The following is a 14,790-nucleotide window of genomic DNA, read 5'->3' on the forward strand; positions in this document are numbered from 1 at the left end:
CCAGGCCGATGATTTCCTTGATATCTGGAAAGAAAAAGTACTGGCAATTTCAGGACCAGGAGGGAACCCCTTACTGCATTAACCCTGACCGTCCTCCTTGGCCTAGGAGCGGTAGGAACGGGGACGGGTATAGCCTCCCTCATACAAAATGATAAACAATATTCCCAATTGAGCGCTGCTATAGATAAGGATCTACAGGAATTACAAACAGGACCTAAACACCTTAAAGACTCAGTAGCATCCTTAGCTGAAGTCGTCCTGCAAAACAGAAGAGGCTTAGACCTTCTCTTCTTACAACAAGGAGGTCTTTGTGCAGCCCTCAAGGAGGAATGCTGCTTTTATTCAGATAAACTTGGCCTTGTTGAAAACAGTCTACCAAAAGTTAGGGACAGTCTGGAAAAAAGAAAACAGGAAAGAGTAAAAAATGAATCCTGGCATAAGAACTGGTTCTCCACTTCTTCCCTGCTATCCACTCTTCTCCCTAGTATTCTCGGCCCTCTTGTGGGACTCCTTCTCCTCCTTTCTTTTGGCCCTTGGGCCTTTAATAAACTAACCACTTTCGTTAAATCTAAAGTAGATTCTGCGATCACAAAAAGACACATCTTTTATCATCAGTTACAAGACCAAGACACCTTGGAACCTAAAGAGAAGATCGAACCACTCAAATTCACTGAACAGCTCCTGAAACAGACAAGGTGTCAACGATTGAGAAAACTGTTGTTCTCATGCTTTAAAAAATCTTGAATGTCTGTGTAGTCTGTGTGATATATGTTCCATGTTCTGTGTGGTTTGTCTGTTATGTTGTTGTTTGGAAAACAACGTTGCAACTGTACATAGTAAATTGGAGCTCCATGTTTGTTTGTGTGTGTCTGTGTTAAAAGTTAAAATAAGCTTGTAAGAGATAAGGATTCAGCCTCTGTGTTGCAGACTTAGAAAATATCAAGAAGTTTGAAAAATCTTTCTCTCTATCTCTCTCTCTCTGTCTCTGGCTGACTGCAGCAGCCTGTGAGAAAAAGGGAGAGAAAAAGAAAAAAAAAAAAAAAAAAAAAAAAAAAATAGATTGAAAGGGATTTGAAAGTTTGGAAAGTTAATATACAGAAGGAAAGACGTTTGAATAGAATATCTAGGCATTCTCTGTGAAGGCAGAGTAAAACACTAAATGGGCTTCCTTGGAAATTCACCGAAGCCGCTTTGGATTTTGGAATGGGAAAAGGGAATTCAAGGTGAAACATACTTCTCTCTGAGGGTGGGGAATCCTGGAAAAAGTCCCTAATCTGTTTTTGCTGATTTAAAAGCTTTGTTAAGTTTTAAGAACAATGATTAAGGATAATTTGCATGTCTTTAGGAAATGCCTGCTAGAGTAAAGAACAATAAAATTCAAGCTTAGCCTGGCCTAGGCAATAAATAGCTCTAGAGATAAGATGCTAATCGCTGTTAAAGAAAGGTGGTAGAAAGGTGGTATTACTTTGATTCAGTTTGTTACCTTCTGAAATTTGTTAACACAAGTTAATACTTTAAAACCAGCTCTGCTAGACATGTGTGGATCTTTGGAGGTTTATTATTCTCTATAGGGTTGAATTTTACAGGTTTTTGATGGGAAAAGGAAAGAGGAATGCAGGTGAGTTAGGAAGGACTGATTTGTAAGGATAATTTAGGTTTGATTGGTATCAGAAGGGTGTAAGAAAGACTTTTGGGAGTAGGTGAAGAGGTGGGGGAAGGAGTCACCCACCCCCACTGCCTTCTGCTACTTCACCAAAGGAGTATCTGGGAAGGAAAGTTCTTTAAGGAGATTGTTTAAGTATGTAGTCAGAGGGAAAGAGAAAGTTGGAAATGGGTGGATTTGGGAAGAAACCTGATATTGGGAAACTGATGGGCTAAATCTTGAAAAGGATCCCCATGTAGAAAATTGAGTGGGGAACCTGAGGGAAGTTTTTTTTTTAGGGGGTCAGGAGTGGGGGAAGGATGGCCATATGGAATCTTCTCCGCCCCTCACCTCCCTGAGTATGTTCCTGCCGCTTTTTTTCTTATCTGATTACAGCCAGTGCAGCAAACTGTGATTTTTAAGGACATGCTTACTTTAGCTTAATTGACTGAATATTTGTTTCTTCATAAAGGTTTTCTTGGTTAAGAGATATGGTCGTAAATGTGATCCATACTTTGGTACGAATATTTCTAAGAGTTTAATTGCTATGTAAACTTCTTGAAGTCTTTTATGTGGAATTGGGTCTTTTGTATAAAGTTTAAATTGATTGTATTGGGTCATTCTGAGGTTATTTAAAGGGTCTCTGAACATAATAGTTTTTTCTCTTTGTCCTTTTGAAAATGTTTGTTACAATATGCAATTTGGGATATTTTTCTATGTATTGGGTATTTTAAAAGCAAAATGATTTGTATGTATAATGCTCACTTATGTAACATCTACCTAGATATGATAATTGTTCTAAGTTGTGAACTTACTAAGACAAAATTGCTTTCTGTTATGACTTATAAGGATATGATAAATAATTGTTTAAGATTTATCCGAAATTTGATGACATCTGTTGTTGGAGTCTTTGGGCTTAGAGTTAATTCGCTAATGCTATTTGGGAGTTTTAAAGCTCCACCCTCTGACAGTTACTGGGACAATTGATTGATAAGCTGTTAAAACTCAATTGCTTATGTTATGTTATAGTTATGTTCTTGAATTTTTCCTTCTGTAACTGATCTCTCTGATCAGAGCAATGGTCAATAGAATTGTTAATGCAATTCAATTATGTCATGCCTTGCTATTTTCAGTCTGGTCATATGTAATCATTGTATCCTAAATGCTTGGGCAACTATTTCGCCTAGTCAACTGTCTGTTACTGGATATTTGTGTTTTGTTCCTTTAAGGTTTCTACAGGATAAGTGGACAATTAACAAGGGTCTGTAAGACTGCAGCTGTTTGCTTGGCCTGTAAAGCAAACTCATCTCTTCACATAGGAAACTGCTCGTCAATCCATTTTGGCCTCCTCATGTTTTGCAACAGTTTGGTGAACTGAGTCTATCAAAGACTGATCCAATCTTTATGTGTTAGATTTGTGTTTTTGTTTTAGATTTTGGTCAAATTACAGATATTGACTTGCTTCTGGAACCTGGATCAGCTTTGATCAGCTTTGATTGCCAGCATGACACACCCACTCTGCAAGGAATGAGAGCCTCCTATCACTTCACAGCCTGAAGCAGCAGTTTTAAAATGAGACCATGGACTTGATCCTGCATCGAGTGTACTTTGGACTGATATGAGGGACTTTGGGAATGGTTGATGACTGACTGTTAAACCTTACCTGGATCATCTATTACTGTGTGTTTAAGACTTGGGATGGGATTTGTTAAAACTGTAATTGCTGTTATGTTTGAGGGCTTTGAAGGAAATGCTACTGTATTAGTCTGTTATGTATAGGGACTTTGATTTGCTCTTGGGATTTATATCGGGAATGGTCATTTGAAAAGGGGAGGTAGAGATAGAACATTGGGGAAACTGGTATATTTTTTCAATATACCTGAAAGAATGGGAACTCTTAGCTCCTATTCACTTTGCCTTAAGCACTCTTGCCCCACCTCCTCCTCATATCCATACAAGGTCTGGTCTCAGGTATTGCCCCCCCCTGCATTCAGTAAATAAGCTGTGGGTGAGCCAATGACGGGATTATTGTGGCCCCATATTTCAGGATCATCATACCCTCTGGCTGCAGGAACACCCAATGACGGGATTATTGTGGGCCCGTTTTCCAGAAGCACACCCTGGAAGTTTGATGCTGGGGTGCTGGGACGGATGCCGCCCACATAGCCTAAGACAGGGGTCCTGCCCTTCTCTGGCCTTTTAAGGTCGGATTACTTGGGTACTGAATATGGATGCCGGCCACATAGCCTAAGACAGGCCTCCCACCTATTTAATAATAAGGAAAGGGGGATATGCCAGAGACCATGCTCTTCAAGACCATGTCCTTGAACACTGCCAGAGGCCATGTCCTTGGTCGCAGGAGACAAAGAGCTAAGAAGAGCAGCAAACACCCTAAATTCCTGAGATTAGATAATGTGTGTCCCAAGAAATCGGTCATCTCCGCCCAAAATCTACATAACTAGTATACTCTAGGATTTCCGCCACACCTATGGTCCGACATTCTCCTCATTGTAACCCCCCACTCAGAAATCCTATTTAATTAAACTCTCTTCATTCATTAAACAGAGACATTCACCATCTTAAATCTTGAGTTGCCTCTCTGTCTCTCCGATCCTGTCCCCAAGCCGTAGGCTTTACAGACTGATTGTCTTACAGCACCTTCGCTCCCCTTCGGCCCTGGCTCCACTCGATGACCCACTGTTATTGTCCTGCCGGACAGGACAAACAGGAGCCAATGTACATTTGAGGGAGGATGAAAAGGTTTGAAAAAACTACCATGTTGAAAGGGACAGCAAGTTAATTAGTAAAGCATAAATAAAATAATCATCTTTAATGCAATGAAGGACCAGTCAAGATTATAAATTGTAAGATTTATCAGTTCCAAATGATCTGTAATGAACAGAACCAGCTACACCCAGAGAAAGAACATTGGGAAATGAATATGAACTACATAGCACTTACACTTTTTCTGTTATTATTTGCTTGCATTTTTGTTTTTTCTTCCCAGATTATTTTTACCTTCTTTCTAAATCCGATCTTTCTTTTACAGCAAGATAACTGTATAAATATATGTATATATATATATATATATATATATATAATATATATATATATATATATATAGTGTTTAACATATACTTTAGTATATTTTACATGTATGAGACTACCTGCCATCTAGGGAAGGAGGTGGAAGGAAGGAGAGGAAAAGTTGAAACAGAAGTTTTTGTAAGGGTCAATGTTGAAAAATTATCCATGCATATGGTTTGTATATAAAAAGCTATAATTAAATTTTTTTAAATTATAAGATTTGTAATCAACACAGGCAGTAAAGTTTCATAATTTTCTCTAGCTTTATTAAACAGCGTGTAACAACAAAACAATGATTGGTGGAAATGATTCAGGGCAAGAAAAGGGATAGAATGAGGGGACAGGGAACTCAAGAGAAATGAACAGCATAGAGTGGAACTAGTTTTCCAAGGGATCAAGAGGGGGAAGAGAGGAGAGTGTTGTCAGTGCAAAAGGGATGTCTTGAAAAAGAACTGAGAGATCAAGAGATCAAGGCAGGTAATGGTGAGGATGAAGAAAAGGATTTAGGGTTCCAAGGAAGAAGATGGAGTAAAATGACAACAGATTAAGATCACAAACATGGAAATAGTAAGATTATGGCCTGACCATTTTTGTATGTAGCTGAGATGGGATAGAGAAGTAGGTCATGCGAAATAAGGAAGATAAGAAACTGTGAGATTCTGGTGTTGAGGAAATAGCAATATGTACATTCAAGTCCCTTAGGACTTGAATTGAAGAGGAAAGACTGTGAGCTGGGCATTGAATTCAATGACAAAAGAAAGGGAGTATCCTGGAAATCAATAGACAATAGCAATCAGAATTTTGATCGGAAGAAAGGAATTTATTAAATTAAATAAATAATTATTAAATATCTTCAATATACCAGGTGCTGTGCTAAGTGCTTTATAAATATTATATCATTTGATTATCATATCAATCCTGTAAGGGAAGTGTTATCCTTATTTTACAATTGAAGAAACTGAGACAGACAAAAATTATATGATTGTTCTAAGTCATAAAGCTACTTAAGTATTCAAGGCTGGATTTGTATTCAGAAATCCCTGACATCAGGTTCAGTGCTCTATCCACTGAAATATCTAGATATGGAATGAATGAACTTCAAAGGAAGAGAAGTTATTGAATGATGATGGTAAAAGAGAACTAAGAAATGGCAATGGAAAGCAAGGAGTATTCTAACTGGACCAACTAGTTTGGGGAATGAGAGAAAGTACAGCAAGAGCTAGTCAGGGAGGCTAAGGAAGCAACATTGTCAGGATTGTGTCAGGTATCACTGATAGCTAGAAGATAGAAGGATTTGAAAAAGAATGTTTGAGATGAAGGCAAGTTTGTTGTTTGCTGAGGAGGCACTGTGGAGAATTCAATCAAAGGGGAGGTATCCTTATAATGAGATATTGGCAGCAGAAGATTTAGGGTGGAGAATGGATTGAGGGAAATGGGAATTAGGTAATGAGAGATAGAGAATGAGGTTTGAATGATGTCAACTGGAATGGAGAATGGAAAATGAAGAATGGAGAATCATTGGAAAGGGGAAGGTATGACCATCTAAAAGTCTGGTAATAAATCAGTTAATGAGTTTTCAAGTTCCCTAGAGGTTGGATCTCAATTTGGAGTCTTTTAAAGCTTTAGGCAGCTCAGGTAAGGGAACCATCATCCATTGCCTACAGATAATTATGAAAGCATGGCATTTCTTCTCTTCTCACAAAGCAGAAGACTGATCAAACTAAGAATCATAGGATCATAGATTTAGAATTAGGCAAGTCACTTAGCCCATCTTCTATTTCCTTATCTATGAAATATGACAGGATCAGACTTGATTGTCTTTAAGATCTCACTTAATTTTAAAACTATGATTAGGATATATATAAAACACCATTCTTCCTTTCTGCTAATTAATGAATAATTTATAAACTATGTTCAAACTGTAAATATTTATTGATCATTTAAAAAAAATTATCACTGTTTAGTACTTCTATCTAACACAGCCTTTCTTTGGGTCAAAGAAGCATAATTTTTAATAAGATTTTATTTTTCCAAATACATGTAAAGATAGTTTTCAAGATTTGCAAAATGTTATGTTCCAAATTTTTCTCTTTCTTCCCCCTCCCAAGATAGCAAGCAATCTGATATAGATTAAACATGTGCAGTTCTTTTTAAACATTTCCATTGTCATGTTGCACAAGAAAAATCAGATCAAAAAGGGGGAAAAAACATGAGAAAGAAGAAAACAGACAACAACAAAGTAAAAATACTATGCTCAAAGAAGCATAATTAAGCAAAACCAAGACACATTGGCCCTCTCTGACAAAATCCAAAGTCTTCCACCTCTCTACCAAAAGAGAGGAAATATATTTTACCATTTGAAATTTGAATTCTGATGCTTTCTGTGTTGTTTTCCTTTAAATCATAATGGTCTTTAAATTGAATTCTTCCTCTCCTCTGCATCTATTCATAAAAGTTTTCCAAATTGTTCAGATCTCCTTATTTCTTTTTTCATTTTCCCTGTTGGACTAAATTTGTCATTTCTCTGATATGGAGAGCTCCGAAAGAAATTTCTCTATCTGATAAGGTTGGCATATTCTCAGCTATCTATAATCTTAGAGAGTTACCATGACACAGAGAACTTAAGTTTGTCAAGGGTAACACAATCAATTTGTAACAGGATTAGAATTTGCTGTCAGCATTTCTTCACTCTTGAAGCTACCTCTATCTTTCTAATGCTCTAATAGTTCTCAGCATTTTTATTCTGTGAACTCCTATCAATAATGAAAAAAAAGTTTTATAAATCCTTAGGGTGATTTAATATAATGTTCATAATATTCTTTTAGATTTATTCATTACAGGCTTGCAATAAATAAAACTATAACTTTTGCCCTCTAAAAGCTCTGAATTAAATTTTACATTATGTAATTGTAACTTTAAAACATGAAATTTTATTGTACTTACAATTTTGAAAACACAAAATATAAAATTATAAAACTAATTGTTAAATAACATAAGAATTTTATGAAATACTCTGTGAGAATTAAGATAAGCTAAGACTATACATTTATTATTATCTGTAAAACTGCATATTAAATTTATTTTGTAACTTTTTTGAATATCAATATCATTTTAATGAAAAAATTTTAACTAGGAAGACTTTAACTTTAACTTAACATAATCACATATAAAAACCAATTTCAATGTGTACTTTTTTGTTTGAACAAAGGTCTTCAATATTTAGCTAAACATTAAAAAATACAGTCTTAAATTTGGTTTGTGCCAAGTTTTCATCTGTTTGGATTTAAAACAAGAATAATGTGAAAATGCTTATTCATACAAATATACGAAGGAAAATGGCAAGATAATGTTATAATATCTCTGAGAGATGGAAATTCCTTTTTTTAAAAAAAAATTGTCATTGAATCAGTCAATAAAAATGAATAGGCAGTTGTGATATAAAATTTTTTTTTGCTAATGACAAGTACTATGTCAAATGGTAAATGTACTTAAAGTGAAATTGCATATGTTGTTTTATTTTTAACAATATTTATATGTAAACTTTTATAAAGAAACAAATCTCTTCAGACATGACTTTCTTCACTTTTATCACTAAAACAAACACCAGTCATATTTTCACAAAAACTATACTAAATAAATGACCAATGTTGCTCATCAATTCATTTGAAAATCTGCCAGAAAGAAGATTAGCAAAATAAGGGAAAATAAATTTAAATCAGAAAATAGCTTTAATTCTGCAATGAGAGGAATATGAAGTTTACTTCTTCAGCATGTTTGTAATGGTCTACGAAGGTTTCAAGATGGTTTGCAATGTACTTGTCCAGTGATCATGGTTTTTAAATAGTCAGATATTTATTTTAAGAGAACAAACATTCATAACATATTGATCATGTTATCATGTTATTACATTATAGCATTACATGTTATTATATCTAATAATGTACTTATTGATTAACGTAATGTGTTGATTAATTTACACACATACATGTATAGATAGATGAATAGATAATTAGATGATAAATCAATAGACATATCAATATGTCTAGGATTGTGACTTTACTGGTATGGGAATTTTCTTTGCTAATACAAATGATGGCTCATCTGTCACTGTAGTCTTTGAGAACACTCCTGGGCTAATAGAAAATAAACAGCATAAACAAAAACAACAAAATCAGATAAAAATATAGTCAGAAAAAAGATAAAAAAAAGAAAACAGTAAAGATCTTAGAATAATACACTAATGATTTTCCACTCAAATGCCTTCATTTTATAGAAGAAGAAATTGAATTTTGAAGTGGTTAAGTGATTTGTCCAAAATTACACAGGTAATAAGTATGAAGATGTGAACCAAGGTTGTTTGACTCCAAATCCAGAACCTCTCCACTGTTTCATGTTGATTCAGACAATATTATTACTATTTCTAAAAGTTTATATATCATTTCCTCTTATCAAAATGTAAATAGTTCAGTTTATGGTTTGATGGATTATTTTATCCCTCATTCTTTTCCTTATTTGATTTTTAAAGATTTTTGTTGATAATTATTAATGTTTGGCAAAAATTATTTTTAAAAAACTGGTGAATTGTACAAGTTGTCAGGTTTCTGCAGGAATATGACAATATGGGATCAATTCTAGTTTTGTTTTGTTTTGTTTTGTTTTAGTAATGAGTGAATTTTGCCACCTTACAGTTTCACTGGAAAATTTCTGGGCTTTTCATATTACTTAGATTTTCCACTGGATGCCCACCTTCTGCATTTCATGCAATGGATGCTCTTTTGACTGCAGAGGACATTAGCCAATCTCAGCAAATTCCTGCTTTCAGAAAATCTCAAGGAGATTCAATTTCCCACTAAGAAATGAGGATTCCATTTATATAGCGAGTCAGCATTATATTTTCAGTGACTGAGACTTCTCTCAGGAAGACAGATAGCAAACCCAGGAGTTTCAGTGGTTGGAAAGAAACATAAAACAAGGAAATAAACAGTCAAGGAAATTTTGCAAGAGCCAGTCCTAAAACAAAGTTCCATAACCTGGGTTTTGCTGGTTTTTTGTACTTTAGGGAAGTTATTCTGACCTCTTTATTTCCCACCTACCCTTCAGATGTTGGGCAAAAGGAGTCACTTTAAACTTTCATTTGTATTTGACCAGTAAAAGTTTTTGACTCAGTGATAACAGCAGAACCCCTGGAATCGACCACTGTCCTGATATCATCAATCTCATTTTCTTTGGTTAATGCAATCTAAGAATATTCTCATGTGTCACTGGAACATAAATGAGCAAGTGGCTGTTATCTTTCCAATAAGAGAAAGACTTGATCATTGCTAACCTTCTCCTGATAACAAGATGTGTGTGTGTGTGTGTGTGTGAGTGTGTGTGTGTGTGTGTGTGTCTAGGACTTCCAGGCATCCTCTCTATCTTATAGCCTCTGTCCAGATAATGGGTGCTGAACCCCTGTTAGAAAGATAGGAGGGATTTCACTTACTGGAATTGGTTGGTAGAAGACTAATCTTGTTATCCCCACTTACCCATTCATTGCTTGAAATGTTGTTGTTGTTCTTTGGGGTTTTTTTTGTTTTGTTTTGTTTTGTTTTGTTTTCTGGAAGCTTTGGGCATGATGAACTGAAGTTCTTCTAATATTCCCTACCTCAGGAAATCTTGAGGTCACCTATCCCATTTCCTCTTTCTCTAGGCACTTCTGCATTGAAAATATTTTGCTCCAGGAAGAAGAATTAGATAGGGAAGAAGGAACTCCATGGGAAATAATACAGAGGAGTAACTAGTTTACTTTAATCTCCTTGAGCCTTACTTAGAATCAGGTACCTCAGTTCTTTGCTTAAAGAGGGCCTCCTTGTTCTTGATTGGCTCTTTAAAAGGTCCAAGTCAAAACTGCAGCCTGAATCATGTGTGGGACAATGACCACTAACCTAATATAACTCAAATAGATGTGCCCAAATATAGCAGGGTTTTTATGCCCCACAAATTGGTCTTGTTTTCCAGCTGTCCCTGACTTCATGGGAATCCAAGGTACAAGAGCAAGGGTACAAGTAAGGGGGGTTTTTCCTGGAACTGTATTCCTCAATTATGACAGGGGTCAGTTTTCTGAGAAGGCCTCACATCCATCCCATTTAACCAGAAAGATGTCATTATTCATTCAAAGAAGGAACCAACCCATGGGAGCAAATCCCAAAATCAGCCATGTCTTTGTCCAGCCAGGTAAACATACACACACCTACTTCATAAGCCTCAGGACGCACTCTTTGGCTCAAGTGGCTGAAAGTTAAGTTCTGTAGAAGCAGGAACTGCTTCTGTAAAGGTATCTGGCATTCTCTGAGTGCTTAACAAGTGTTTAATTTTCATAATATCATTTGAGAAATTCAGTGCAAGTTTATATCTGCTTTCAGAAACCAGGCCTATCATTGCTGCTGATAGCAGTGAGCAGAGCAGAAATAGGGAAACATAAGCCCAGATTTTCTGATGATCTGTCAACAGTTTGTAGCCTTTGCTATCAAGAGCGTGATGATGAGCACACAGTAGGTATTCAGTAAATTCTCACTCAGACACTTAGACAAATCAGTACAATAATTAACTAGTCTATAAACTAAGCTCCCACATTTTGTTACCATTTACCTATTCCTTATAGGCATTCAAGGATTTCTGAAAACATAGAGATCTGCAAAGGATGATGTTAGAAATACACTCTTGACCCTGAAAATCAGATGTCAAGGAAAATTTATTAAAGAAGAGCCTTAAGGAATCACCTTACCATTTCTGGCCAAAAGTGGGCCCCACTTCTTTTTGGGAAGAGGGAGCCCCAAGCACAGAAGTGGGAGAACCTTTATACTTGCTAGTTTGGCATAGTCCTTCCCTTCAGAGAACAGATTAGTTCATTTCTTCTAGGTTACAATCTTTCTTAGATCCCCACTACATGTTTGCCCTAAACATGTATAAATATGTTCCCCCTCCCTCATCAAACATCCCATGTTCAAAGGGGAAGAAAACTCCCCCTACAAGATATGTTATTTAATATTCAATTAGCCTATTAAACAGGTACATTAGTGATTTGCTCAGGTCAGGTCATTGACCCCAACTAGTTTGGGCTGGATCAGCTATTATTTTAAGTTTGTATTTTTCTCAAAACCACAAGACTCTTTCTGATTGGCTAAATCCACCTGTGCCTTCCTGGTTCCCCAATTCCTTGTTTACTTAAGACTTCTATTGATCATTTAATTGTCCTGTTGAAGCTTAACCTTCCTTAACCTCTCACATTCTGAAAATCTCTTGGTCCCCACTATCCCACACTACTATTTCACTATTGTGAAAACTCAACTTTTCAGCACTTCTCACAGATGGGACTGGAAGACTTCCTACCCATCTCCCAGGCAAAGAAATAGGAATCTATATCACAGACAGTGTCCTTTGTACTGCTCGTTTCCCAGTCAAGAAAAGCCATAAGATTCTGGCTCTGTGAAGTCCCAGGATCCAACCTGGAGATTTGGCATCACTGAATCATAATGAGGCTAAGAAATGCAACCATATTAGCTATCACTGGGAAAGAATTCCAAATACATGTAAGGACTGAATTGTTTGTTGGTCAGTCATTTCAATCATATCTGACTTGTGACCCCATTTGGGGTTTTCTTGGTAAAAATTCTAGAGTGCTTTGCCATTTCCTTCCCCAATTCATTTTACAGATGAAAAAACGGAGGCCAACAAGGTTAAGTGACTTGCTCAGGATCACACAATAAATATCTGAGGTTGGATTTTCATTCAGAAAGAAGAGTCTCTATCCACTATTCACCTAGGTTGATAAAACTGGAATTCTTGTCATTTATCCATCCATCCATCCAACAAATTTTATAAAACAGCTACTTCTTTTTTTAAATTTTAAACAAGAAGTTTATTTAAACAACAAGATGTTTGACTTGAAGGGAATACTGTCTAGGATCAATTTCTTTATAAGAATTTATCCCTATTGAGAAACAGAGATTGACTTACATGTAACAGCTACATATAAAAACATTATAAAGATTAAAAGAAATTGAAATTATCCAATCAAACAAGATGTGCAAGAATTTTTGTGGGTTTTTTTTTTTTTGTTTGTTTTCAAACAATAAGAGCAAAATTGAAACAAAGTTAAAAGTTGAATGAGCGTGCCACTAATAGGGAAAAGAAATATTTTCACTGAACCAGTTTGTTTTCTCCCCTTCCCATCTCCATTTGATGCTGATTAAAATATACAATCAGTCATTTGGTTTTTAAAAATTCATTATGTCTGTGTTCATACATCAGTTACTTTGTGTACAATAAAGGAGTGGGCAAAGGGAATCAAAGAAGAGAGAAAAATATACTGCAGTAGTCAAGATGTGGATGAACCCAATCTTGGTTTTCTAACTGTGAATGTGTTGTTTTCCTTGGGAGCATAGTTCTGGAGCAGAGTTGCAACTTCTCTTTTTATTATAAACACCTCCTATGTGCTGCTGGAATATATAGATTGTATTTTCATCCTTTGCAGGTGTGTCTGTTTCATTGATTGCCCATAAAATCAGAATCTGATCTGCCTCATTGACAAAACGTGTTGTTTACAATAGGCTTTCATTAGTTTACTAAGTAGTGTGTGCCTCTTAATCTTAAATTGCACTACTGAATCATCTTGCCCTGCCACCTTCAAAGTAATGTGGTCATTTTCAGTCTTGACTCCTTGCTTTGGTTTTTTCTTAGCCATGGAGAGCCTGGGGATCTTCTCAACTACCATTTCACAAAAGAGGCATCAGGACTCCAAAAGAATTGGGAAACGTAGAAGTGACATCAAGAGAAGGAAGAAGATGATGGTGGTGAAGGTGAGAAAGAGGAGGAGGGGGAGGAAAAGAAGGAAGAGGAGGAAGAGGCAGCAGTGGAGGTTCTCTGAAACAACTGCTTCAAGGACAATCCTGTGTTTAACACTGGAGATAATCAAAAAAGTGACCTGGTCCTTAACCTCAAAAAATTTGCTATTTAAAGAGTCAAGGTTAATATAGGTGCTAAACTGTGTTATACATTAGGAGGGCTATGAGAGTTAACAGACAAGGGTGACTGATTAATATATGCATATACGTTTTTTAAAAGCTTCATCAAGTAGGAGCAAGTAAGATTTGACTGAATCAAAGAAACAAAAATGATTGATCCCTGTATGTATTTGTTAGTAGAGTTGTGGGCTTGGGGCAAAGGAGGAAAGGGAGGAAGAACCACATAAGGCTAAACTATTAACACAATGTATAATGATCATCTAAATAACAATCTCAGTTATTTTTGTCAAATGTTGACCATATTCATGTAAGCCATAGACATAACTATGTGAAAAAACATGTGGAATTAAAACAAACATCTAATCTGAATAATTGGATCCAATGCAAGCTATTTCCCAAGTTTTCTGCCTAGTTGATCTCATTGTCCTATCTTCATGCCTTTTCACATACTATCTTAAATTCTCTCCCTCCTCACTTCTTAGAATTTCTAAGCTCCTTGTAAAACTCTACTCAAGCTCCATTTCTCATATAAAGCTTTTCCTTATTCCTCCATCCTATTGCTCATGCCTATCCAAAGACATCAGTTTGTATTTATAGGATCATAAATTTAGTACTGAAAGGGAATATCCAATCCCCTTGTTTTTACAAATGAAGAAACTGAAATATAGTGCAATTGACTTAACTAAGTCCCATTGAAGCAGGTTTTACTCAAGATCTTTATGTTTCCAAGTTCAAAGTCCTACCCAGTACACCATGCTGCCTCTCATTATGTGTATGGGGGCAAGGGGATGAAGGTTGTGTCTGGCTATATATGTGTATACATACATATGTTTACATGTGATTTTCCTGGATGTAATGGGAGTTCTTAGAAGGTAGAGACAGGTTAATATCTGTCTTTGTATCCCCAAGATGGAGTACAAGGTAGGTGCTCAATAAATGTTTATTGAATGATTAATGCTCTGATAGTATGGTTAATCTTAAGAATTCCAGGCAGGGAATAGAAAGAATTCTAGATAAAGAATTAGAGGATTGGGGTTCAAATATCAACTCTATGGGATC

At 35.9% G+C, this 14,790-nt stretch overlaps 1 pseudogene; it reads right to left on the reverse strand.

The window, feature by feature from the left end:
• Positions 1-13,116: 13,116 nt before the first annotated feature.
• Positions 13,117-13,451, reverse strand: LOC127546705 (small ubiquitin-related modifier 3-like; annotated as a pseudogene).
• Positions 13,452-14,790: the final 1,339 nt, after the last annotated feature.

This window comes from Antechinus flavipes, chromosome 2, assembly GCF_016432865.1.
Source record: "Antechinus flavipes isolate AdamAnt ecotype Samford, QLD, Australia chromosome 2, AdamAnt_v2, whole genome shotgun sequence".
NCBI classification, from domain to species: domain Eukaryota; kingdom Metazoa; phylum Chordata; class Mammalia; order Dasyuromorphia; family Dasyuridae; genus Antechinus; species Antechinus flavipes.